At 46.5% G+C, this 24856-nt stretch overlaps 1 protein-coding gene and 1 long non-coding RNA gene across 3 annotated transcripts in view; one reads left to right on the top strand and one right to left on the bottom strand.

Moving 5' to 3' along the window:
* The window catches only part of LOC140422014 (uncharacterized), a 332008-nt gene that overhangs the window by 128024 nt on the left and 179128 nt on the right, over positions 1-24856 (top strand). The gene's annotated exons all lie outside the window — the stretch shown is intronic.
* LOC140420035 (uncharacterized) lies at positions 18701-22727 on the bottom strand. The gene is made up of 3 exons (XR_011946150.1): positions 22485-22727; positions 21674-22100; positions 18701-19626 (listed from the first exon to the last, which is right to left on the bottom strand). It is a non-coding gene; the product is annotated as an uncharacterized lncRNA (long non-coding RNA).

Here is a 24856-nt window from a genome sequence, read left to right as displayed (position 1 = left end):
TATTTTACTACAGAACCATCAACAATATATATAATTCATACCATATAACAACACTAGACATATCTCTGTCCATTATTAAATTTTTAAAAATTAATTTACGGGATGTGGACAATGCTGGTCAGGCCAGCATTTATTGCCCATCCCCAGTTAGCCTTCCGAAGTAGTGGTGAGTTTCCTTCTTGAACTGCTGCAGTCCTTGAGGTGTAGGTACATCCCCTGTGCTGGTTTTTTTTCTTTATAATTTGTTTTTTACAAATTTAAAGTACCCAATTCATTTTTTTCCAATTAAGGGGCAATGTAGCGTGGCCAATCCACCTACCCTGCACATCTTTGGGTTGTGGGGGCGAAACCCACACAAACAAGGGGAGAGTGTGCAAACTGCACACGGACAGTGACCCAGAGCCGGGATCGAACCTGGGACCTCGGCACCGTGAGGCAGCAGCGCTAACCACTGCTCCACCATGCTTCCCTACATCCCCTGTGCTGTTAGGGAGGGAATTCCAGGATGTTGCCCCAAGGACAGTGAAGGAACGGCAATATATTTCCAAGTCAGGGTGGTGTATAACTTGGAAACGAACCTCCAGGTGGTGAGTTCCCAGGTATCTGCTGCTCTTGTCCTTCTAGATGGTGGTGGTTGTGGGTTTGGAAGGTGCTGTCTGAGGAACCTTTATGATTTATTGCAGTATATCTTGTAGATGGTATACACAGCTGCTACTGTTTGTCGGTGGTGGACGGTTTGAATGTTTGTGGAAGGCGATGCAATCAATCAGGCTGCTTTGTCCTGGATATTGTCGAGCATCTTGTTGTTGGAGCTGCACTCATCCAGCAAAGTAGAGTGTATTCCATTACACTCCTGACTTGTGCTTGTAGATGTCTGGTGGACAGGCTTTGGGACATCAGGTGGTGTGTTACTCACCGTAGGATTCCCAGCCTTGGACCTGCCCTGGGAGCTACAGTATTAATATGGCTAGTCCAGTTCAGTTTTGATCAATGGTAACCCCCAGGATGTTGGTTGAGGGGGATTCAGCGATGAAAATGCCACTGAATGTCAAGGGGTGGTGGTTAGATCCTCTCTTGTCTGGAGATGCTCATTGCCTGGCACTTGTGACTCCAGTTTAGCTAGGGCTCCTTGTTGCCTAACACGGTCAAATGCTGCATTGATTTCAAGGGCAGTTACTCTCACCTCACTTCTGGCATTCAACTCTTTCGTCCAAGTTTCAACTAAGGCTGTAATGAGGTCAGGAGCTGAGTGACCCTGGCGGAACCCAAACTGAGCATCCAGGAGCAGGTTATTGCAGAATAAGTGCCACTTAATAGCAACTTTGATGACTCCCTCCATCACTTTGTTGATGATGGACAGTAGACCTACAGAGAAGTAATTGGCTGAGTTGGATTTGCCCTGTTTACTGTCCCCTTAAATGTCCGTCATCTCCTGGGGAAACCAGCCCTTTAATTGTGAACATTAGGAAAGAGACCATCCTTTTAGCCAGACAAATAAATGTGTCAAGCTGAGGGAGCAAAGGGTGTCAATGTCTTTCAGAGAGAGAGAGAGAGATTAGGGCCAAGCTTTCCAGAATCTGCACCCTCCCTGGATTCACTTCCTTTCCCTTCAGTTGCTGCAAATCACCAATTGAAAACAATAAATGGAATGAGGGAGAAAAGAAAGTGTTTTACTCACAGACGTTGGAGACAGGAGGACGTTTCAGTCTGTGTGAAGCCCAGTCTCCTTTCACATAAAGCCCGCGCTGATTGGAGGACCAGCATCCTTCCGGTCCTAACTCTATCCATTAGCCAACACCTCACAGGAAGGTCAGGGGCTGGGCTTTCCTCCACACATGCGCAGCTTCCCCTCACCCTTGGACATGCGCAGTACCTGATCACCCGCCCGTGCGGCGGATAGAGCAGGTTCCCCAGCGTGGGGGATTGTGGGAGCTACGGCCGACACTGTCCAAACTCCTGGGGTGAAAAGTGGAGGAGGCTTGGGCGGTTGTGTGCGAGCTTGGTGTCCGCCCCCGGGCCGATTCAAAAGGCAGGCCGCCTCTGGGAGCTTCCTGGATGGGGTGAAACAGCAACTCGGCGCCCATTGCTCCTGGTCCCCGAGGGAAGGGGAGAAGACCGGTTTCGGAGTACTGCGACCAGTCGTGTTTCAAGTCAGCGGTTGAGCTGCGGAGACGCTGCTTCGGACTGCGAGGTTTGCTGTCGGCGGTTTTGAGTTCGCCCAATGGAGGACGAAGGAATGGAGGAAGGATGGCAGCTGGATAGGCTGCTGGAAGCGGCGGGTCGGAACCGGGAGTGGATACCCGATGGGCGGCCCGCGGCCTGCAGCCCGGGGTGGGTTGCTGCCGTTCCTGGGGTCTCCGGGGATTTGGCCCCCCTGGACACCCTGTGGGCGGTTGGGACTGACTCTGGGACTTTCTTCCCCGTTGTCGACTGTTGCCAACATTGGAGCGACTCTGGCCGCTGCCATTGGAGGACTTTGAGGACATGTTGTTCCTTGTGAAGTTTCGGCTGGAGCGCCGGGGTCATGATGTGGAACATGCACAATTAATGGATAGACTTTTCTATGTGTGCTAAGGGATTTTGTTTTCATGTTTTCTTTGCTTTCGTTTTATTTAGCAGCCTATGACATTCAACTCATTTCGGGTCTCCCTGAAATGGTATTTAGAAATTGTGGTGGAACGCTAGTTGGTGCGAAACTGCTCTCCCTCCAAATGATCCCGTGCCTTTGGGCGGGGTCCAGGAGGGGGAAACCCTCCCGCCTCCGCCGCACCCGGGTCTGGCTCCCCGTTGGTCTGCGCTCTTAGTGAGGAGGGGCCTTTCCCCCGGGGTGTCGGCTGCAGGGCGGGGTGAACGGGGGTGGGTGAGCAGGGATTAGTGTTCGGTGATTGATTCTATCCTGTTAAATCTTTTCTGGGGTGAATTAAGGCCTGGTGCCTGGTGATTGGGTTTCTGATATGATACTGTTAAAATGAATCGAGGCCCTGTGGGTCATATTTGTACCAGAGCGGCCGTATTGTATCGGGGCCTTGTGCCTCGCGACTGCTTGTCATGTGTTTAGAGGTCGTCAGCTTGAAATGTGCCTGTGTTTTGTGTTGTACTTTTGGGCTTTGTTTTTTGTCTTTTCTTTTCTGTTTGTTTTGGAGTGGTCGTATGGTTTCGAGGCCTTGTGCCCCGCGACTGCATGTTTGTATGTTTAGAGGTCGTTCCCTCGATGTACTTGTGTTTTGTGGTTTTCTGTTCTTTCTTGCTTTTGGAACGGTCGTTTGGTTTCGTGGCCTTGTGCCTCACGACTGTTCGTGTTATGTGACTGTCTGATTGTTACTTGAACTATGCGTAGGGCCTGTGCCTTGCGGCTGGTTGTGATAAGTGACTGGTTAATTGGTATCTGGAAACTTATTTCGGCCCTGTGCCTTGCAGCTGTTTGTGTTCAATGACTGTTACAACGTTACTGTGAAATGTAATTGGGCCTTGTGCCTTGCAGCTGTTTCGTGTTCAGTGACTGTTTAATTGTGAATTTGAAGTGTAATGAAGTCTGGAGCCTTGTAAATTGGTTTCTGTAATAATTGTGACGACAATAAAAGAGTTACTCACAGATGTTGGAGACAGGAGGAAGGTTCAGTCTGTCTGAAGCTCAAGCTCATTCAGGGTTGGAGGAACAACAGTTTTGCTCGGCAGAAACCGCCATGTCCAGCTTCCGCATTGAGACAATGGGAGCTCTGATTGGCAGAGGAGCAGAGTCCTTCCGGTCCTCCAATCTTCCTATTGGTCAACACCTGAGCAGTAATGTCAGCGGAAGTGAGCTCCTCTACACATGCGCAGCTTCCCCTTCCCTTAGACATGCGCAGTCCCGTATCAGGGGTGGGGGACGGCTTTCACCGACGGCCGGAACTGTCAGCCGGTTGCCTGAAAAACTTGTCTCGAGGATATGTGGGGGAAGGAGAACAATGGGTGGGGGCGGGGCTCCCGCATCTGCGCGCTGGGCAGTGACGTCACCGCGGAGCGGGCTTATTCCTATTGGTTGATTAAGAGGACGAGCTCCTTTGTGATGTCACAATGTTGAGGTTGGACAATGAGTTTCAGACTAAAACATTCTCCTCTGGGCAACATCTGGGAGCAAATCAATGTCTCCCCTTTTCATAAGGTCATCAGATATAGGAGCAGAATTAGGCCATTTGGCCCATGGAGAAGAACCCTTCAACCCGATTAAAAATCTGTCTAACTCCTCCCTAAATTTACTCACTGTCCCAGCTTCACCGCACTCTGGGGTAGTGAATTCCACAGATTCACAGCCCTTTGGGAGAAGCAGCTTCTCCTCAACTCTGTTTTGAATTTGCTGCCTTTTTTTTTCAATAATCTTTATTGTCACAAGTAGGCTTACATTAACACTGCAATGAAGTTACTCTGAAAAGCCCCTACGCTACACATTTTGGCGCCTGTTCGGGCACACAGAGGGAGAATTCTGAATGTCCAAATTATCTAACCGCATGTCTTTCGGGGCTTGTGGGATAAACTGAAGCATCCAGTGGAATCATAGAATTTACAGTTCAGAAGGAGGGCATTCAGCCCATCGAGTCTGCACCGGCCCCTGGAAAGAGCACCCCACCCCAGCCCACGTCTCCACCCCATCCCCGTAACCCAGTGAACCCACCTAACCTTTTTGGATACTAAGGGCAATTTATCATAAGAACATAAGTAGGCCATCTGGCCCCTCGAGCCTGCTCCGACATTCAATGAGATCATGGCTGATCTTTTGTGGACTCAGCTCCACTTTCTGGCCCGAACACCATAACCCTTAATCCCTTTATTCTTCAAAAAACTATCTATCTTTATCTTAAAAACATTTAATGAAGGAGCCTCTACTGCTTCACTGGGCAAGGAATGCCATAGATTCACAACCCTTTGGGTGAAGAAGTTCCTCCTAAACTCAGTCCTAAATCTACTTCCCCTTATTTTGAGGCTATGCCCCCTAGTTCTGCTTTCACCCGCCAGTGGAAACAACCTGCCCGCATCTATCCTATCTATTCCCTTCATAATCTTGTATGTTTCTATAATATCCCCCCTCATCCTTCTAAATTCCAACGAGTACAGTCCCAGTCTACTCAACCTCTCCTCGTAATCCAACCCCTTCAGCTCTGGGATTAACCTAGTGAATCTCCTCTGCACACCCTCCAGTGCCAGTACGTCCTTTCTCAAGTAAGGAGACCAAAACTGAACACACTACTCCAGGTGTCGCCTCACTAACACCTTATACAATTGCAGCATAACCTCCCTAGTCTTAAACTCCATCCCTCTAGCAATGAAGGACAAAATTCCATTTGCCTTCTTAATCACCTGTTGCACCTGAAAACCAACTTTCTGCGACTCATGCACTAGCACACTCAGATCTCTCTGCACAGCAGCATGTTTTAATTTTTTATCATTTAAATAATAATCCCTTTTGCCGTTATTCTTACCAAAATGGATAACCTCACATTTGTCAACATTGTATTCCATCTGCCAGACCCTAGCCCATTCACTTAGCCTATCCAAATCCCTCTGCAGACTTCCAGTATCCTCTGCACTTTTTGCTTTACCACTTATCTTAGTGTCGTCTGCAAACTTGGACATATTGCCCTTGGTCCCCAACTCCAAATCATCTATGTAAATTGTGAACAGTTGTGGTCCCAACACTGATCCCTGAGGGACACCACTAGCTACTGATTGCCAACCAGAGAAACACCCATTAATCCCCACTCTTTGCTTTTTATTAATTAACCAATCCTCTATCCATGCTCCTACTTTCCCCTTAATGCCATGCATCTTTATCTTATGCAACAACCTTTTGTGTGGCACCTTGTCAAAGGCTTTCTGGAAATCCAGATATACCACATCCATTGGCTCCCCGTTATCTACCGCACTGTTCATGTCCTCATGGCCAATCCACCTTTTATCATGGCCAATCCACCTAACCTCCACATATTTGGATTGTGGGAGGAAACCGGAGCTCCCGTACAAAACCTCCGAAGACACGGGCAGAACATGCAGACTCCACACAGCCAGTGACCAAAGCCGGAATCGAACCTGGAACCCTCGAGATGTGAAGCAACTGTGCTAAACACTGTGCTACCATGCTGCCCATCTTATCCTGTGACGTGGAGATGCCGGCGTTGGACTGGGGTGAGCACAATAAGAAGTCTGATAACACCAGGTTAAAGTCCAACAGGTTTGTTTCAAACACTAGCTTTCGGAGCACTGCTCCTTCCTCAGTCTTATCCTAAGACTATTACCTCTCGTACTAGAATGCCTGAAAGATGTGCTATTAGTGAATTGAACATTCTGGGTTCTTCTTCTGTGTACCCTAACAGGTGCCGGAATGTGGCGATGAGGGGAGATTCACAGTAACTTCATTGCCGTGTTTTAAAAAAAATTTAAAGTACCCAATTCATTTTTCCAATTAAGGGGCAATTTAGCATAGCCAATCCACCTAGGCTGCGCATCTTTGGGTTGTGGGGGTGAAACCCACTCAAACACGGTGAGACTGCGTGAACTCCGCATGGACAATGACCAGGTCTGGGACCGAACCTGGGACCTCGGCGCCATGAGGCGGCAGTGCTAATCATTGTGCCACCGTGCTGCCCCATTGCAGTGTTAATGTAAGCCTACTTGTGACAAAAATAAATATAATTATTAAGAGGGATAGCCGCTCCAAGGCTTCCTTCAGGACGCGCGGCAATGCAGAATCGCTGAGCAGAAACCTATAGCCAAGTTCTGCACACATGAGTACGGCCTCAACCGGGACCTTGGATTCATGTTGCATTACATTCACCACCCCCCACCCCCCCCCCTCCCCTCTCCCCACCCCCACCATCTGGCCTGGGCTTGCAAAATCCTACCAACTGTCCAGTCACTCTGTCTGGACCTGTAAAGACTTAATTACCTGCAGACTGGCATTCAAAAGTATTGTCTTGCATCATTGACTTTATCTATATATATGTTTCTGGAACCCACCTCTTCATTTGCCTGAGGAAAGAGCTGCGCTCTGAAAGCTACTGATTCAAAACAAACCTGTTGGATTTTAACCTGGTGCTATAAGACTTCTTACTGTGCTCACCCCAGACCAATGCCGGCATTACCATATTAAAGGGCAAAGTGGCAGCACAGTGGCGCAGTGGTTAGTGCTTCTGCCTCACGATGCCGAGGTCCGAGGTTCAATCCCGGCTCTGGGTCACTGTCCGTGTGGAGTTTGTGCATTCACCCCGTGTTTGCGTGGGTTCCACCCCAATAACCCAAAGATGTGCACGGGTAAATTGGGTACTCTAAAATTTTAAAAAGTAAAAGGGCAAAGTCTATTGATAGTTTAAGAGATACATTCCTAATAAAAATAGTGTTTAGGCATTGTTGTTTCTAGTTTTCTGCAGTAGAATTCATAAAACTTGAAGTTTTTGCCTTATGACTCTTTCATTTGTTCACTGGGTTTAGAATTTATCTTTTAAAGTTACTGAGCTTTTCAGAAATCTTACACAGTTGATTTAGAGCTACAAGTTTCAACTTCCCATAATGCCTCAGGCAACATCTGCCTCTCTATTGCTCATGTCAATGACAGCCCAGCAACAGAGCTGTGCGCTGGAGATGCCGTCACTCCTTGTAGGAGCTGGAATCAGTAGAAAGAAGAACCATAGTTTCTGGTTGAGCTTTGTGTTAGCTGTCTGACCATGATGACCATATATAAATAGCTAACCAAGTAATATGTTGTGATGAGGGTTTAGAAACAGACCCTGGGTAGACAGTTCATTGAAGCTGTGGGCTTGTCAGCTGTGCAGTGAAACCAGGCATCCAACAGCCACAGAGACCTCTAATATTGGACACTGGGTTTGACCCTGTTCTGTATTGAACAGACCTATCTGATACTGGAGGTGATATAGTTAATCTGACCCTTAATTCATTCAATTCCAAAAGTGAATAACATTGTTTCAAGTACAGTGATTACTCTGTTAGTCTGTGAATAAAGTGGTGTCAGTTCAAGCAGATCTCTGTCGGCACACAATTTCATTACTTATTTTTGTTACTGACTAGGGTGCCTCTCTCTCTCTTTTCTCTCCTCTCTCTCCTGCCTCTCTCGGTCTCTGGTGCTCCCCTCTCTCTCTGGTGCCTCTCTCTCCCTCTGCTGCCTCTCTCTCCCTCTGTCACTCTCGGCTGCCTCTCACTCTCTGTTATCAGTGCTTAGGAAGGCAGGTTGGATAGTTTCCTTTGGTAGCCGAGGGCCAAGAAGAGAAGAACAGGGACATTGTGCTGGAACTGTATCAAACACCAGTTAGACCACAGCCGGAACACTGTGGACAGTTCTGGTCACCACATTACAGGAAGGATGTGATCACACGAGAGAGGCTGCAGAGGGGATTTATGATGATGTTACCCAGGATGGAGAATTTTAACTATGAGGAACGATTGGAGAGACTGGGGTTGTTCTCATTGGAACAGAGGAGGCTGAAGGGAGATTGAATTGAGTTGTGTGTAATTCTGAGGGGCTCAGACAGAGTGAATATTTCACTCAGCAGAGTCCAACCCCTGCAGTCAAACATGAAGTCACTGGTGTGTCAGGAAGTGGGATGAGTGAGTGACTCTCTATCTGTACAGAGAACATGTAAACAGCAGCTCCCCAGTTTGAACTCGCTGGTGTGTCAACAGGCTGGAGGATTGGCTGAATTCCATCCCGCTCCTGGAACATTTTCCAATGTCCTCTCCCCAGTGTCAGCAGGCTGCCTGACTGAGAGAAGCTCTGTCCACAGACAGAGCAGATGAATGGCCTGTCATTAATATGTTAATGCTGGTGTCATATTGATATTGTTCATTCCGGGGATTCCGGTGACAACATGTCGTTGGATGTCACACATTAGGTGGCTCCTGCGAGAGTCTCGGACTTTTGGATGTTTATGCCTGGTTTTGGGGTAGTTTTTACATAGGTTGTTGTGGGACGTCATAAGGAGGTTGAGGAATGTCGAAGTCCCAGAGGAAAGGTGCTGGAAAGAAGGGGGCGAGCGAAGGTCCGCCAGCGAGTGCTGCTGTGGGTCCTGCAGGAAGGAAGATGCGGGGCTGGGTCGTCGGGTGGGGCCGCTCCCCTCACCGGGGAAACTCTGACCGAGGTGATGTCAGAGCTTCAGACATAAGTAGATATTACCCCTTTGAACTGAATTGGCCACATTCCTCTCGGAGGTCTGTTCTATTCTCTGAGCCTCACCCAGTTGTCCCGGTTGATCCTCGGTCGTCGCTGAAACGGAATCTTCGAGGCTTGGTTCTTATTCTCCTTCTGACCCGTGTCCCAGACAGGCCAAATTTACTCTACTTCGAACTGTTGAATGACATTTTTCTTCTAACCCTAGATCCATTCTTCAGACATTGTGGTTAAAGGTGTCAACTCAGGTTCTGCTCGGCATTTCACAATCTTTTCCATCAGTGCATTGCAGATTCTAAATAGGTCACCAGTCAAAAAGTAACGAGTCTCATTTCAAGTTGACCAAAACCTTCCCATCATGCCTGCAATCAGTCATTTTAGCACAAACAGGGTCTTATCGCTACAGTGGAGTTTGAAAGGCTGTTTGCCAAGTGTTTGGAGGTTCTTCGGAGGGAGATGCCTGCTTCACTTTAGAGTGGGTGAAGGAGACGATTGCCCTGGTAAAGGCGGCAGAGATGAAGATGTCGGTCGAAGTGTGGGAGCAAGGACAGAAGTTGAAGGGGGGGGGGGGGGGGAAGGAGACACTGTCACAACACAGTGACCAGTTCGCCTCGATGGGCGAGGAGCTGTGGAGAGTAACAGGAGTCAACAAAGGCTCAGAGCTAAGGTAGGAGACCTGGAGAACTGGTCAAGGAGGGAAAATTTGAAAATCGTGGGCTGCCTGAGGAGTGGAGGGCCTGAGGCCGACCGAGTACTTTGCAAAGATTTTTGCTGCGTTGATGGAGGAGGAGGAACAACATTCCCGCTCTGAGTTGGACAGGCCACATCGGTCACTCAGGCCGAAGTCTGGAGTGAATGAGCCACCAAGGGCGGTTATAGTCTGCTTCCACGGCTACCACATAAATGAGAAGGTTTTGAGCTAGGCACCCTTCATGCCACCCAGGTGCCAGCCTGGTACTTCTGGGGTGCCCAAGTAGCACTGTTAGGCTGGCAGGGGTACTGCCAGGGCAGTACATGGGCAGTGCCATGGTGTCAGGCTGGCATTTTGCTTGCACCGGGTTTGAAGCCCGGGGTGCACTGCCCATGTGAGGTGGGGTGGGGAGGCCCGAGGACTCTCTTATAGGTGAGTTGGGACATTGGAGAGTCCGGGGGTCGAGTCAGGGGGTCAAGGCGGCTTCACTTAGCATTATTCCTGCATTGAGCAGCTTTCCTTTTGGAGATCCTCAGTGCAGGAATAATGCTAAGTGCAGCCTTGGGTGGCATTCCCCACCAGGGCAGTAATAAAAGAGCAGAATGCCATTAGTTAGCGGATGTGAAGTGGGAAGGTGTTGGTAGATGCAGATACCAAGAACTGATGGAGGAGTTGGTGAGAAGGCGGGCGTCCTTTGGACAGGTGAAGGGGGCATTGTATGGCAGCAGAGTGAGATTTGGTGTGGTCTACCCAGCAAAGCTGAGAGTCACTCATAACTCAAAGGACTTTTATTTGGAGGCGGCAGAGGCGTTCGTTCTGGCTGAAGGACTGAGACTGAGATGAGTGTTGCGATTTGGGCTTGGTTGGTGGGGACGGGGATTGCATTCTATTATTGAGGGTTTTCTATTTGATTGGGGTTTTGTTTATGTCTCTTAAACTCCCCCCCCCCCCCCCCACCCCCACCATTTATCTACGAGTGTTGTTTTTTTTTCCTTATGGTGCGGTTCTGTATTGTTTCTTGGTTTCAGGGACGTGGGGCTCAGTTACTGAGGAGGGGGTGGAGAGGATGGGGGACTCTAGCAGGGGTCACCACACGAGGAAACGTAGGTTGCTTAGTGAACGGGAGTGTGGTGGGGGAGGAGTCACGGTCATTGGAACCTGGTCAAACAGGTTTCAATGGCCCTGGGAGGTATGAATGGTGGGGGGAGGGGCTCGATACTGGGTGAGGTGTTTGCAAGAGGAAGTGGATGGGGCAATTCTGGCAGGAACAGGAGGTGATCCCGTTTAAGGTCAAGGTGGTCGGAAGGAGAGTGAGGAACGCCAAATACTGCTAGAAGAGATTTTGGGATGGATGGGTGATGAGCGGGGAACGCGGACCCAGGGTTCCTGGTAAAGAGGAAAGAGTTGGAGGCGAGGTTGGACCTATTGTCCACAGGCAAAGATGTGCATCAGTTGAGAAGAGCAAGGGGGACTGTCTATGAGTATGGGGAGAAGGCAGGGTGTATATTGGCAGGTCAGCTCCGTAGGGAGGCCGCAACAAGGGAGATAGTTCGGGTGCAGGACAGGATGGAGGAGCTGGTGGTGGCTCCAGAACAGATTAATAAGGTGTTTGAGGAGTTCTATCGGGACTTGTATAAATCAGAACCACCAGAGGAGGAGCAGGAGATGAGGGAGTTTCTGGGTGGGTTAGAGTGCCCGAGGTTGGGGAGGTGGAGAGGGCAGGGTTGGAGGGGAGGTGAAGGTGCCGATTGGGAGAATGCAGGCAGGGAAGGCAGCGGGGCCAGATGGGTTCCCAGTCGATGCTGGTGAGAAAGGGGGAGGGTCAGGTAGAACAAAAGGGAAAGTCAGGGATTGGTTAGAGGGTGGGTGAGATTAAATGTCAAAAATGTCCTGGAACAAAAGGCAAAGGGAGAGGTAATGGTTGTGGTAAAGAAACAAAGCATGGGTCCAGAGGGATGGCAGAATAAAGGACAGCTCTGGCTGGAAGCAAAAAAACATGAAAACAAGATGCAGACTGGCACTCGGCAAAAAAACAAATCAAAATGGAGGAGAGAGTTCAGGGTGTAAAGTTGTTGAACTCAATGTTGAGTCTGGAAGGCTGTAAAGTGCCTCATGGGAAGATGAGGGGCTGTTGGTCCAGCTTGTGTTGGGCTTCTCCGGAACATTGCAGCAGGCCGAGGACTGAAATGTGAGCATGGTTCCGAGTACAGAAGCTGGGACATGTTGCTGTATTTATACAGGGCCTTGGTGAGGCCACACCGAGAATATTGTGTGCAGTTTTGGTCTCTTTTTCTGAGGAAGGATGTTCTTGCTCTCGAGGGAGTGCAGCGAAGGTTTACCAGACTGATTCCAGGGATGGCGGGACTGTCATAAGAGGAGAGATTGACCAGGTTGCGATTGTTCTCGCTGGAGTTCAGAAGAATGAGGGGGGGATCTCATAGAGACATATAAAATTCTAACAGGACTAGACAGGACTAGGGTAGATGCAGGGAGGATGTTCCGAATGGTGGGTGTGGCCAGAACCAGCGGTCACAGTCTGAGGATCCATTTCGGACAGAGATGAGGAGACATTTCTTCACCCAAAGAGTGGTGAGCCAGTGGAATTCATTACCACAGGAAGTAGTTGATGCTAAAACATTGAATATATTCAAGAGGCGGCTAGATATAGCACTTGGGGCTTATGGGTTTGAAGGCTAAGGGGACAAAGCAGAATTAGGCTCTTGAGTTGGATGATCAGCCATGATCGTAATGAATGATGGAGCAGGCTCGAAGGGCCAAAAGGTCTCCTCCTGCTCCCATCTTCTATGTATGAGAGCAAGGTGGTGAATTCTAATGACAGCAAGCGGAAGGTCAGGGTCATGCTTGTGGACTGAGCGGAGGTTTCCACAAAGAGGGCAGGGAACAGGCTACAGATGAATTAAAGACAAACCGTTTGGGTTCATAACATTGTGAACATCCTTTTACTCTGGTTGTCTTTGATCCTCAAGTCATTTTCTGTTTTTTAACCATGTTCTGTTTCATTAATAAACGATCATCAGTAAAAATATTTGATTTTTCTAGACTTTGCATTAGGTTGATGTACTTTAGGGAAAGTGGGTGAGAGGTTGACAGGCTCTTTAACGGAAAGTGAGTCCCTCTGAGGTAATTGGCAAAGGAGCCAGAGGGGAGATGAGATTTTATTTTATTTTTTGACACAGCGAGTTGTTCTGATCTGCCTGAAAGCAGATTCAATTGTATCTTTCCAAAGAGTAAAATCTTGAATGGGAAGAATTTGCAGGGCTATGGGGAAAGGGCAGAGCAGTTGGATGAATGGGAGAGTCCTTTCAAAGAGATAGCAGGGGCACGATGGGCTGAATGGTCTCCTCCTGCAGCCTGTGAATCGGAGCCTCCTGCTTTTGTGCAGGTTAAAAGGGACAGATTTCATTGCAGCCTCTTTCCTGTCTATGTATTTAAAGAGACGGGTTTCTCTTTAGCTCCGAGTGACCGATATAATTGGTTGGAGGCCCATTTCCCAGTCAGTCCTCCAGCACCTTCCTGTCTCTCTATTAGTGCGACGCCCATGGCAGTTTCCCAACTGGTGCGCAAGCCCTGTTATTCTCAGCTAAATTCAGCCTCAGCTCCGTCTCCTGGCTTTCATTGACAAGAGCAATAGACACAGAAAGGTGCCCGTGGCTCAAATGGGAAGTCAAAACTTGTGGCTCTAAACCGAGACTTCAACATTTGCCAATCAAATCCATGTTATCTATACTGGGGTTTCTATTATTACCGTGCCACCCCTTTTCATGTCACATTGATGTACTTTAGGGAAAGTGGGTGAGAGGGGAGGCAAAGGGTGGGAGTTTTAAAAGATAACTTTCCCTTTCTAACTTTGTATTGTCTATAGTGTCAGCCGTGGCTCAGTGGGCAGCTCTCTCACCTCTGAGTCAGAAGATTGTGGGTTCAAATCCCAGTCCAGGGACCCGAGGACAAAAATCACATCCAACATTCCTCGTCCCAGCACAGAGGGAGGCTGAAAGAACAGCCTTCTTTCAAATAAGATGTTAAACTGAGGCCCTGTCTGCCCCTCTCAGGTGGGTGTAATAGTTCCCACAGCCACTATTTTGAAGAAGAGCAGAGGAGTTATCCCCAGTTTCCCGGTCAATATTTATCCCTCATTCAACATCACTAAAAATACATCATCTGCTCATTATCACATTGTGTAGGATCTTGCTGTGTGTAAATTGGCTGCTGTGTTTCCTACATTACAACAATGACTACACTTCAAAAGGCACTTCATTGGCTGGAAAGCACTTTGCGACGTCCTGTGGTTGTGAAAGGTGCTATAGAAATGCAAGTTTTTAAATTGAAGGTTTATGCTTTCTGATCTTGTTATCTGGAACTTTATTGATTTCAGCCACCCCCAACCTACCATTTAATAAATTCACTTTGATTCTGACAAGGCAATTAAGGCAAAGACAGAATTCGCTTTATATTAAATTTAAAAAGTTTATTCAAAGAAACTTTAAGACATTGACTTTTACAACTTCATGTGGGTGATCAGTCTGTAGAAGAGTAACCCTCTCTGGCTCCTTCTTTGACAGTAATTCTTGTGGAATTCAGCCTCGGGAGTCTGGCTCCTTCTTTGACAGTAATTTCCTTGGAACCCGGCCTTGGGAGTCTTCAGTACTTGGCCAGCAAGGAAGACCTTCAGAACCTCTACTTTTATCCCCAAAGTGACCATTACTTCCCGTCAGAGTTGGGCCTGTTGTAACATGACCATTGGTCAATTTGGTCACTGGATTAATTTAATTGGATCCCCAATTACTAACACCTTCTCTCATTATCTTAGACAAGAATACAATAGAACTGTTTCATACTATCCCTTTATCTGATTCTATACAATCCCTTATTCATACAGTTTCAAATGTTGAGGCTAATCAGAGCTTGAAGGTCTCTCTTGCCAGTATATTTATCCCCATTGCACATATTTTACATACACAGCAATTAAGCTTTTACATTTTTTACAGGAAATAAAACTCTCTTACTATAACTTACTGATTCATTATTGATTATTTAATTGTCACTCAATTAATGCTCATTACTTAATCAGTCATCGGTTACTGGTAGCTAATTAATACAGTAATCTTTAATTAATACATTTGGTTAATACAATATCCACTGGTTGAAATGAAAATCACTTATTGTTACAAGTAGGCTTCAAATGAAGGTACTGTGAAAAGCCCCTAATTGCCACATTCCAGCACCTGCTCAGGGAGGCTGGTATGGGAATTGAACCGTGCTGCTGGCCTGCCTTGGTCTGCTTTCAAAGCCAGCGATTTAGCCCTGTGCTAAACCAGCTCTGTTGAAAAATACTGTTTTATGGAAGACAATCACTTTCTTTCTGACTAACTTTGATTGGATTGAACAATGAGTCTTAGACTTGAGCCAGACTTTGGCAGGATATGATACCCTGTAGCTTTACAAAATTCTGGAACAATTTGTTACTTTAAATAATTTCGCCTCATTCAGCAGTTTCGAGAAACAGTTTGGTTTATACAGAATGAATTTTTAAAATAAAGGTCCAGTCACGTTTTCAAGTTTAACTTGGCTTCCTTAACTTTGTTACGTACAACAGTGAAGTTGGACGAGTGATTTTTTAAAACAAAATATTATTAATGAGGCATACCCAGAATTTCTGACGTTACAACAGTGACTAAACTTCAAGAATACTTCAAAGGCTGTAAAAAGCTTTAGGGGATTGTGTGGTCATGAAAGGTGTTATAGAAATAGATATAGAATCCCTTGAGTGCAGAAGGAGGCCATTCAGCCCATCGAGTCGGCACCGACTCTTCCAAAGAGCAATCTACCCATATCCACTCACCCGTAACGAAAGAGAAAATGCTGGAAAATCTCAGCAAGTCTGGCAGCATCTGTCGGGAGAGAAAAGAGCTAACGTTTCGAGTCCAATGATTCTTTGTCAAAGTTAACAATCAGAGAATGTGGGGAATATTTATACGGTGGAGTGAGAATGAAAGGTGAGTCATAGCCACAGAAACCCAGGGAAACGGGGTAATACTCCCCACATTCTCTGACTGTTAGCTTTGACAAAGAGTCATTGGACTTGAAACATTAGCTCTTTTCTCTCCCTGCAGATGCTGCCAGACCTGCTGAGATTGTCCAGCATTTTCTCTTTCATTTCAGATCCCAGTATCCACAGTAATTAGCTTTTATCCACTCATCCGTAACCCCATAACCTAATGTGCACATCCCTGGACAGTGAGGGGCAATTTATCAGGGCCAATCTCCCTAACCCATACATCAGGACTGTGGGAAGAAACCAGAGCACTCAGTGGAAACCCACAGACATGGGAGAACGTACAAACCCCACACACACAGTGACCTTGGCCAGAATTGAACATGGGTCCCTGGTGCTGTGAGGCAACAATGCTAACTACTATGCCATTGTGACGCTCAAATAAATGTAATTGATTTTTAGAACTAGTCCCCAAACTTGGATATATCACACTCCGTCCACTCACGAAGATCACTCATAAAGACTGAGGCTTGATTTTATGTAACAACCATGTCTTTCACTTCATTTCAAATACCCTGTGAAAATCCAAACACAGTATCTCATGAAAGTATTTGATTTAAAACAGAATGACTTGTTGTGATTTGGGATTCACTGCCTGACAATGGTGCAGGAAGTAAATTCTGCTGTAACTTTCAAAAGGGAACTGGACAGATTCTGCAGGAAAATAAACTTGCAGGGTGATGGGACCAATCAGACTGTTCATTCAAAGAACTAGCATGGGAATGGTGGGCTTAATGGCCTCCTTCTTTGCCCTTTGATTCTCGTTTACATTTGAAGAAAATCTTAGACTTGAACCAGAGTTTGGCAGTATTTGGGAAATATCTGAAATCCACTTCCTACGAGGGGGGTAGAAGCGGAGATGATGGAATGTTTCCAGAAGGAAATTGTATGGGATTTTGAGGGAAATAAACCGATAGGGATACGGGAATAGAACAAAGTTGTGAATCTTTGGAATTCTCTACCCCAGAGGGCTGTGGGAGCTCAGTCATTGAGTGTGTTTCAAGCAGAGACTGACAGATTTCTAAATCCCAATAACACAAAGGGATATGGGGACAGTGTGGGGAAAAAGGCATTGAAGTGGATGATCAGCCATGATCGTATTGAATGGTGGAGCAGGCTCGACGGGCTGAATGGCCAACTCCGGCTCCGATGTTCCAATGATACAAAGATATTGTGAAGAGGACATCAGGAGGTTACAAAAGGATATAGATAGGTTACGTGAGTGGGAAAAGATCTGTAAAATCTAGTATTTTGTGGGAGAATGTGACATTGTCCATTTTTGGCAGGAAGAATAAAAAAGCTTATTATCTAAATGGTGATAGATTGCAGAGCTCTGAGATTCAGAGGGATCTGGGTGTCCAAGAGCATGAATCACAAAAGGTGAGTATACAGGTACAGCAAGTAATTAGGAAAGGTAATAAAATGTTATTGTTTATTGTGAGGGGAATTGAATACAAAAGTAGGGAGGTTATGCTTCAGTTATACAGGCCATCAGTGAGACCACATCTGGAGCACTGTGTACAGTATTGCTCTCATTTAAGGAATGATGTCAATGTGTTGGAAGCAGTTCAGAGAAGGTTTACTGGACTCATACCTGGAACTGGAGGCTGGGCTTACGAGGAATGATTGGCTTGTGACTGATGAAGTTCAGGTGACTTGATTGGACCGTATAAGATCCTGAAGGGCCTTGACAGGGTGGATGTGGAAAGGATGTTTCCTCTGGTGAGAGAATGTAGAAATTGAAGTCACTTTAAAAGTAATAACTTGCCCACTTAAGGCAGAGGAGAACCTTTTCTCTCCGAGGGTCGCGAGTCTTTGGAACTCTCTTCCTCAAAGGGCAATGGAAACAGAGTCTGTGAATATTTTCAAGGTAGAGCTGGATAGATTCTTGCCAAGAAGGTGAAAGGTTATCGGTGGGTCAGCGGGAATGTGGTTTTGAGGTTTCAATCAGATCAGCCGGGAACTTATTGAATGGTGGAGCAGGCTCGAGGGGCCGAGTGGCCTACTCCTGCTCCTAATTCGTATGTTATCACATCCTTTATAATAGATTGTAGCATTTTCCCTCCTACTGATGTCAGGCTAATGGGTCTGTGGTTCCCCGTTTTCTTTCTCCCCTCCTTAAATAGTGGGGTTATATTTACCACCTTCCAATCTGCAGGAACCATTCCAGAATCTATAGAATTTTGAAAGATGACCACCAATGTATCCACTATCAACACTCTGGGATGTAGAGCATCAGCTTTGTGGATTTATTAACTTTCAACCACATTATTTTCTCCAGTACTGCTTTTTCACTAATACTAATCTCTTTCAGTTCCTCGTGCTCACTAGTCCCTTGGTTCCCTTGCGTTTTTAGAACAATTTCTGTATCTTCCTCCATGAAGACAAACACACATCGTTTAGTTTCTCTGCCATTTCCTTATTCCCCATTATAAACTCTCCTGTCTCTGCCTGGAATGGACCCACATTGGTCTTTGCTAATCTTTTCCTTTTCACATTCATATAGGAGCTTTTCCAGTCGGTTTTTATGTTTCTCGCCAGTTTACCCTCATATTCTATTTTCTCTCGATCAGTTTATTGATCCTCCTTTGCTGCATTCTAAAACAAGTTCCCAATCCTTAAGCTTACACTTATTTTGTCCACTTTATGAGCCTCTTCCTTTGATTTAATGGATTTTGAATATTTCCTGTTCACCACAGTTGCATCAATTTTCCTGTCTCAGATTCCGAGAGAAAGAGAAGAGAGAACAAAATGCAGTCCTGGATGTAATTGAAGCAGAAACAATAACAGCAGAATCCATCACTGTAATCAATTGTGAACTTGTTGGTGTCTCAGCAGGGACGAGGAAACACAGAATCCCTTCCCACACTGAGAGCAGGTGAACGGCCTCTCCCCAGTGTGAACAAACTGGTGTCGCCGCAGGTTGGATAAGTCAGTGAATCCCTTCTCACACTGAGAGCAAGTGAACGACTTCTCCCCAGTGTGAACTCTCTGGTGTGTCTGCAGGTTGGATAACTGAGTGAATCCCTTCCCACATACAGAGCAGGTGAACGGCTTCTCTCCAGCATGAACAAACTTGTGTCTCTGCAGGTTGGATAAGTGAGTGAATCCCTTCCCACACTGAGAGCAGGTGAATGGCCTCTCCCCAGTGTGAACTCGCTGATGTATCCGCAGGTTGATTAACTGACTGAATCCCTTCCCACACTGAGAGCAGGTGAACGGCCTCTCCCCAGTGTGAACTCGCTGATGTATCCGCAGGTTGATTAATTGAGTGAATCCCTTCCCACACTGAGAGCAGGTGAATGGCCTCTCCCCAGTGTGAATGCGTCGATGAATCTCCAGCTCTGATGGGGCTCTGTATCCCTTCCCACAGTCCCCACATTTCCACCGTTTCTCCATATTTTGGGTCTCCTCGAGTCTCTCCAGGTTGGACTATCAGTTGAAGCTTTGACCACACACAGAACACGTGTACGGTCTCTCCCCGCTGTGAATGGTGTGATGTTTTTTTCAGGCCATATGACTGGTTAAAGCTCTTTCCACAGTCAGTGCGTGTGACTCGGTGCTTTTCCAGTCACAATGATGTTTAAATGTTTTTGAAGCCAACAGGTTGGGCAAACATTACTCCTTCTAGATAATGGCCAATGAATCGAGTGACTGTCAGATCTAGACGTAATGTTTGAGATTTCTGTCTGTAAATCCGATCCTTTTAACATCCTGTGAAAGGAGTTTACAAAAGACATCACTGTCAGTACTGGGTAGAAATTCAGAACAGACAATTGTAGTTTCTCTGGAACATTCTTTCCACTCTCATTCCCCAAAAGCTGTAAATCTCCATCCCACACACTCTCCCTCCATTCTCACTCTGCTGTGCCTAATATTCACCCTCCCAATTCTCCTGAAGGTGCTGATTCAGGCTGATTGACAGACCCATGCTCACTGCTTCCTGTCCAGGACACAGAGATCATAACAGGAGATGCAGTCAGCCATTTGGCCATTCGAACCTGCTCAACCATTCAATGGATCATTGGCCGATCTACCTCAGCACCATTTTCCAACACTATCCCCCATATCCCTCAATATGTTCAATATTGAGAAACATGTCAATCTCGGTCTTGAAAATACTTCTCGACTGAGGCTCCACAGTCCTCTGGGGTAGAGAATTCCAAAGCTTCACTACATTGTCTTTAAATTCATTGAAAATCCCGGCCCCGTGTCACTGTCCGTGTGGAGTCTGCACATTCTCCCCGTGTCTACATGGGTCTCACCCCCACAATGTAAAACGATGTGCAGGGTCGGTGAATTGGCCATGCTGAATTGCCACTTATTTGAGAAAAAAAGAACTGGGTACTCTGAATTTTTTTTTAAAATAAATGAATTTATGGGATTTGGGCGTCGCTGGTTAGGCCAGTATTTGTTGCCCATCCCTAGTTGCCCTTCAGAAAGTGGTGGTGAGTTGCCTCCTTGCACACCCACTGTGCTGTTAGGGAGGAAGTTCCAGGATGTTGCCCCAGCGACAGTGAAGGAACGGCGATATAGTCCCAAGTCGGTCTGGTGAGTGACTTGGAAGGGAACCTCCAGGTTGTGGGGTTCCCAGGTATCTGCTGCTCTTGTCCTTCTAGATAATAGTGGTCGCTTTGCTGAGCACCTTGGGTCTGTGCACATTCAGGACCCTGACCTTCCCGTTGCTTGCCATTTTATTTATTTATATAAATTTGGAGTACCCAATTCATTTTTTCCAATTAAGGGACAATTTTACGGTGCCAATCCTCCTACACTGCACATCTTTGGGTTGTAGGGGCAAACGCCAAGCAGACACGGAGAAAATGTGCATACTCCACATGGACAGTGACCCAGAGCTGGGATCGAACCTGGGATCTCGGTGCCGTGAGACAGCAGTGATTAACCACTGTGCCATCGTGCTGTCCATTTAACACACTTGTTGCAATGTTCCAGTGACGCTCAACACAAACTGGAGGAACAGCATATCATCTTCCGGTTAGGAACGCTACAGCCTTTCGGTCTCAACATCAAATTCAACAACTTCACCCCCACCTCAACCCATTTGTTTTCTTTCCATTTCATTTGAACTGCCTATTACCTTTTATTTATTTCTTGTCTTTCTTCATATAAATATTTGCCCCTCACTCTTTCCCCCTATCTTATCCCCCATTTCTTTACCTTTTGTCCTCTTTGCTTCCCCCTTCACCCCTTCTTCTCATTTTACCTCTCTCCCAACAATGCCCCCCTCCCCCCACATCTGCATCTGTCACAGCTTACCCTCTGATTTTAGTTTCTCTGCTGTTTGGTCTTTCACACTTTTATTCTCTCTGGGGCTGTCATTACAATCTTTATTTTATTAATAATCTTTATTGTCACAAATAGAATTACATTAACACTGCAATTAAGTTACTGTGAAAAGCCCCTAGTCGCCACATTCCGGCATGTGTTCGGGTACACAGAGGGAGAATTCAGAATGTCCAAATTACCTAACAGCACATCTTTTGGGAATTTTGGGAAGGAACCGGAGCACCCGGAGAAAACCCACACAGACACGGGGAGAACGTGCAGACTCCGCACAGTGATCCAAGCCGGGAATTGAACCTGGGACCCTGGCGCTGGGAAACCACAGTGCTAACCACTGTGCTACCCTTTAGCACTCTTTTTCCATTTTTTCTGTGGTCCTGACTCATCTGTCTTTCCCTCGCCCGACAGTATAAATATCTCCCACTTTCTATCCTTTTTACCTTTGACAAAGGGTTACCTGGACTGGAAAATATTCGCTCTTTTCTCTCCTTACAGATGCTGCCAGACTGGCTGAGATTTTCCAGCATTTTCTCTTCTGGAAATATATAACGTAGCTCTACAGTACTATATTACACAACTAGAAATAATAATAAATGTGCTTTATTACAGAACCAATAATATATCTAATCTGTACGATATAACAACACTACACATATTTCAATCCAACATTAATTTACTGTCCCCTTAAATGTCAGCCATCTCCTGGGGAAATAGCCCGTTAATTGTGAACACTAGGAAAGAGACCATCAGGGGCAGCAAGGTAGCACAGTGGTTAGGCGAGTTGCTTCACAGCTCCAGGGTACCAGGTTCGATTCCTGTCTGTGCAGAGTCAGCACGTTCTCCCCGTGTCTGCGTGGGTTTCCTCCGGGTGTTCCGGTTTCCTCCTACAGTGCAAAGATGTGCAAGTTAGGTGGATTGGCCCTTAGTGTGCAAAATGTTTAGGTGAGGTTACTGGGTTTCGGGGATGGGGTGGGCTAAAGTGGGATGGTCTTTCCAAGGGTCGGTGCAGACTCAATGGGACAATTGGCCTCCTTCTGCACTGGAAATTCTATGAATCCTTTTAGCCAGACAAATAAATGTGTCGAGCTGAGGGAGCAAAGGATGTCAATGTGTTAGAGAGAGAGAGACCTGGGCCAAGCTTTCCAGGGTCTGCACCCTCCCTGGATTCACTGCCTTTCCCTTCAGTTGCTGCAAGTGACCAATTGAAGGTCCGAATGAGAAAATAAATGGAAAGGGGGAGGGGGAGGGAGAGAAAGTGTTTTACTCACAGATGTTGCGCACAGCAGGACTTTTCAGTCTGAATGAAGCTGGAACGTCATTAACACAACGCCAGCACTCTGATTGGTTGGAGGACCAGAGTCCTTCCGGTCCCCCAAACTTCCCATTGGTTTCTGGCCAACTGAAAACATAAGCAACGGATGTCACGTGATCATTGATGCCCTTTTGACCGCAATTGGAATAACCGTCACTACGCATGTGCAGCATCTCCTCTCCTTTGGACATGCGCAGCTCCTGTCTGTCCTCTTCCCCCCCCCCCACTGAATAGAGCGGTTTCCCCGGCGCGGGGGACTATGGGAGATTCAGTCGCCAGTACCCATCCGGAGCCCAATCTCCAAACCCCTGGGACTGGGATGAAAGTGGGAGTGGAGGGCAGTGACCCCATTCCGGACACAAAGTACATGTAACTGGGTTTGAATCTGACGTCCCCCTTAGAAAACAGTTTGTTAACTTCAGACATCTGGGTGACATATTGGGGAGGGCAATAGGTGAGAGTGAAATTGAACCCGAGAGTCAGCACCTTCAGGGGAGGAGAATTGGGGGGAAAGCAGGAGGAGGATAGTGGGATGAATTAGTGTTACAGTCAATAGGGAGGGAGTGTGTGGAGGCAGAGTCAGAGAGAAGCAGTATGTTCTGTCACATGATCATGAGCTTGGACAATTTTAACAAATCATCTGTGAAACCTGGATTTACAATGTCCCTGTGAATCACCTTGGGAAATTTAATTACATTAAATGTGCTGTATAAATGCAAATTAATCTGGTTATTGAAGATTGACACTTGAACTCCTCCACTACCCAGACCACAAAGTCACCGATCATGGACAGTCTGATTAACCAGCTTATTCACACAGATCAGACCAGCCCACCCATTCTCAGTGAATCTGCTTTTCTCAGGCTCCTTGTAACTCCATCTCTGCTCTCACTGCGCTGAGATCAAGTGCGAACAAAGCATTTTTGTCTTCAGATTTTTAGCGTGAGAGGTTAAACCTATCAGGAGACGATGAATAGGCCTGTTCTCATCAAAACACAAGGCTTAGGGGCTAATGGAGGGCTGTAAATTATGAAAGATTTTGATACACAGGGAGAATGTTTTCACTTGTAAGGGTAAGAGAAAAACTAGAGGCTATCAATGTGAGATAATCTAATCAGGAATTCAAGAGAAATTTCTTCCCCAGAGTGGTGGGAATGTGGAACTCGCTACCACAGGGATTGGTGGAGGTGAATAACATAGATATATTTATGGGGAAGCTGGATGAACACATGAAGGAGAAATGAACAGACGGATACACTGATCGAGTCAGATGGGAACGCATGAGAGGAGGCTCAGGTGAAGTCTAAACACTGGCATGGATTGGTTGGGCTGTTTCTATGTTGTATATTCAATGTAATTTAGCCTGGTATTGCCTTTAACTCTCACATAGTCGATTCCGGGTGAAAGAGAAACAGTTTCATTCCCAGAAAAACATTTCAGCTCTTGTCCAATTAATGCCTCTTGTCAGCCAGGTGTCCGTGTAAGGAGTCAAGGTATTCAATGCAACTACAAAGATCTCATGTAATTTGTACCAATATATCTTTGAAAAGACAATCTTTTTTTCAAATGGACTGGATTATTTAGATTTATTAGGTTTTAATCAATTCTTTAAAGTGATTGATTATCAGACAGTCTTATTCAAATCGGAGAGTTTGTTTTATACAAGACAAAGTAGGCACATGATCAGCACCCCATTCACCATTTAAAAAAAAAAAAAAAATATATATATATATATATATATATATATATATATATAAAACTTTTTTACCAGCACAATTTTTTCCCCTTACAAACAACAACCCCCCCCAGGTAACAAAATAACACGAAATCGCACTGAGCAAGAAATATACATGGCAAAATGGTATATTTACATAGCTTTATACAGTGGCTCTCTCCCGCACGTGCCAGTTTCCCCCACCCTTCACGTTATCTCCTGCTCATCCATCCCCCCAAGCAATCCCCCATCGCCCCCCCCCCCCCCCCCCCCAGGTTGCTGCTGCTGCTGACCGATCTTCCTCTAACGCTCCGCGAGATAGTCTAGGAACGGTTGCCACCGCCTGTAGAACCCCTGCGCAGACCCTCTCAATGCAAACTTAATCCTCTCCAGCTTTATGAACCCAGCCATGTTGTTTATCCAGGCCTCCACGCTAGGGGGCTTCGCCTCCTTCCACATTAGCAAGATCCTTCGCTGGGCTACTAGGGACGCAAAGGCCAGAATGGCGGCCTCTTTCGCCTCCTGCACTCCCGGCTCGTCCATTACTCCAAATATTGCTAGCCCCCAGCTTGGCTTGACCCGGACTTTCACCACCCGAGATATTGCTCCCGCCAC

Source organism: Scyliorhinus torazame, chromosome 5, assembly GCF_047496885.1.
Source record: "Scyliorhinus torazame isolate Kashiwa2021f chromosome 5, sScyTor2.1, whole genome shotgun sequence".
In the NCBI taxonomy this organism is placed as follows: domain Eukaryota; kingdom Metazoa; phylum Chordata; class Chondrichthyes; order Carcharhiniformes; family Scyliorhinidae; genus Scyliorhinus; species Scyliorhinus torazame.
This window is presented reverse-complemented; position numbering and strand designations above follow the sequence as displayed.